General features: G+C 41.9%; 1 protein-coding gene across 1 annotated transcript in view; it reads left to right on the top strand.

The window, feature by feature from the left end:
- The first annotated feature begins 1,434 nt into the window (after positions 1 to 1,434).
- Positions 1,435 to 2,172, top strand: part of LOC116093253 (hydroxyacid oxidase 2-like) — a 20,541-nt gene continuing 19,803 nt past the window's right edge. Inside the window, exon 1 of the mRNA XM_031374638.1 lies at positions 1,435 to 1,463. The gene's annotated coding sequence lies outside the window, so the exon portion shown is untranslated. The remainder of the gene's footprint in view (positions 1,464 to 2,172) is intronic.

Here is a 2,172-nt window from a genome sequence, read left to right as displayed (position 1 = left end):
GTTACTGGGACAAAAGAAAAGAACTTAGTTCCTCATCATAAAATCACTGAAATGAGAATCATGACCTGAAAGAGTCCTGTGCCTTTAACATGACAGCCCAGAGGCATGACTAGAATCACTTCTGGGCTGACAGAAACCACTGATGAATTCTTGCAGCCTCTGACTAAACTGATGCCTCTTGGGCCACATGGGGCTTCTGGTCTTCTACTCTCAAAAGTTTCTCAAAACACCTTTATGCTGGAGCACTCCTTTCCTGATATTACTCTGAGGATAAACTTGTTACTGATTCAGATCTTTCTCCTGTTAGTTTCTCCCTTGTTATGGTTCTCCTGGGGTTCTCCCCAGGATGACACTGGTTGCTTAAGGGATCTGAGGGATCAAGCCCACTGTCTGAGGTCCCTTGTCTTTAAAGCATACAGAGCCTCATCCTGCTATACTCTTTTCCTAAATAATTCAGCCATGAATTTAATGATGCTTTATAAAGATTTAGTTAAGATTAAGGTCATTGAAGATAAATTGCTGTGGATAAAGGCTCTGAAGGTTATTCTTACTTTCGCAACATCTGTCCTTAAGGATAGAACAGTCTTCCCAGAATTGGTTTCAGCTAACCTTGGACCCTATAATCTCCCAAACTTGGCTTCAGGATGTGATCCTTGATCTTATCTTTGACTTTGCAAACCTTGGCCTAAATGCCAAGAGAGTAGGCCAAAGGATCTTGAAGGAAGTATTCTGAATTACCAAAGAAGCCTTCAGTGAGGCAAACTGTTTGTCCTTGTGTCTCCCAGTATGCTCTGTAATTCTCATCTTGTTCCAGCACCTTTGAACTAAATGCAAACCCTGATACCCCAGAGTTTGTCAGGTAATAGCACTATGTATGTTATAAAATCTTCAAAGAAATCAATACTTTTTCTAGGATAATTGGATCAGCTCAGATCATCACCCAGAACAAAACAAGGTCTTCCTCAGCAGGGCAGCCAGCTCCAGTTTGTGTCTCGGGGCAAGCATCAGAATTGGACCATCAGAATTCAGCAGCAGATACCCAGAGCATCCTTGCTCTTGGGGTCTCATTTGCCTTTCCTAAATTATTCCTCTCCATGTACAACACTGAAAGAATTAGCTTGAAGAGACTCAAGGAGGTAAAGCTCTGTGTACTGGCTGGGTTTGTGTGTCAACTTGACACAGGCTGGAGTTATCACAGAGAAGGGAGCTTCAGTTGGGGAAGTACCTCCAGGAGACCCAGCTGTTGGGCATTTTCTCAATTAATGATCAAGGGGGGAGGGCCCCTTGTGGGTGGTGCCATCCCTGGGCTGGAAGTCTTGGGTTCTATAAGAGAGCAGGCTGAGCAAGCCAGGAGAAGCAAGCCGGCAAGAAACATCACTCCATGGCCTCTGCATCAGCTCCTGCTTTCTGACCTACTTGAGTTCCAGTCCTGACATCCTCTGGTGATAAACAGCAATGTGGAAGTAAGCCAAATAAACCCTTTCCTCCCCAACTTGCTTCATGGTCATGATGTTTGTGCAGGAATAGAAACCCTGACTAAGACACTCCGGAAGCAAAGTTTCATGTGTGATCTGTGTGCAAAAAGGCTTACCTCATGCCCAACCTATTTCTCAGGATAATCAGAGACAAATGGAATAGACACAGAATATAAGAATGGGACAAAGGAAATAGGTTCACAAGAAGTGGCTGGATGATTAGAATTCTCCCTTCAGTTTCTAATTTCAACACTGGTGTGAAACAGATTGCAATATACAAAAACATTGCACCAAGTTCTTTCTCAAATTCAGGGAAAGCTTTGAAGGGCAAAGTGTGATTCTCTTAAACTCTAACTCTTACTTTGTTCCTTTAGTAAGAACAATCAACTAAGTTATTTTTGTTGTTGTTTTGGTTTGGTTTGGTATGTTTTGGTTTTTGGTTTTTTGACACAGGATTTCTCTGTAATTTCTCTGTTTTTTTTTTTTTTTTTTTTTTTTAGCCCTGGTTGTCCAGGAACTCACTCTGTAGATCAGGCTGGCCTCAAACTCACAAATCAGCCTGTCTCTGCCTCCCAAATGCTAGGATTAAAAGCAGTGGGGATTAAAAGCATGTGGCACCACAGCCTGGCCCAAACTTTTCTTAATTGTAATTTAACATGTAATTCAAATCACTGATCAATATATATATATATATATA

The sequence above is a fragment of the Mastomys coucha genome, unplaced genomic scaffold (assembly GCF_008632895.1).
Source record: "Mastomys coucha isolate ucsf_1 unplaced genomic scaffold, UCSF_Mcou_1 pScaffold16, whole genome shotgun sequence".
NCBI classification, from domain to species: Eukaryota; Metazoa; Chordata; class Mammalia; order Rodentia; family Muridae; genus Mastomys; species Mastomys coucha.
Note: the sequence above shows the minus strand (reverse complement) of the source record. Positions and strands in the feature narration are given on the sequence as shown.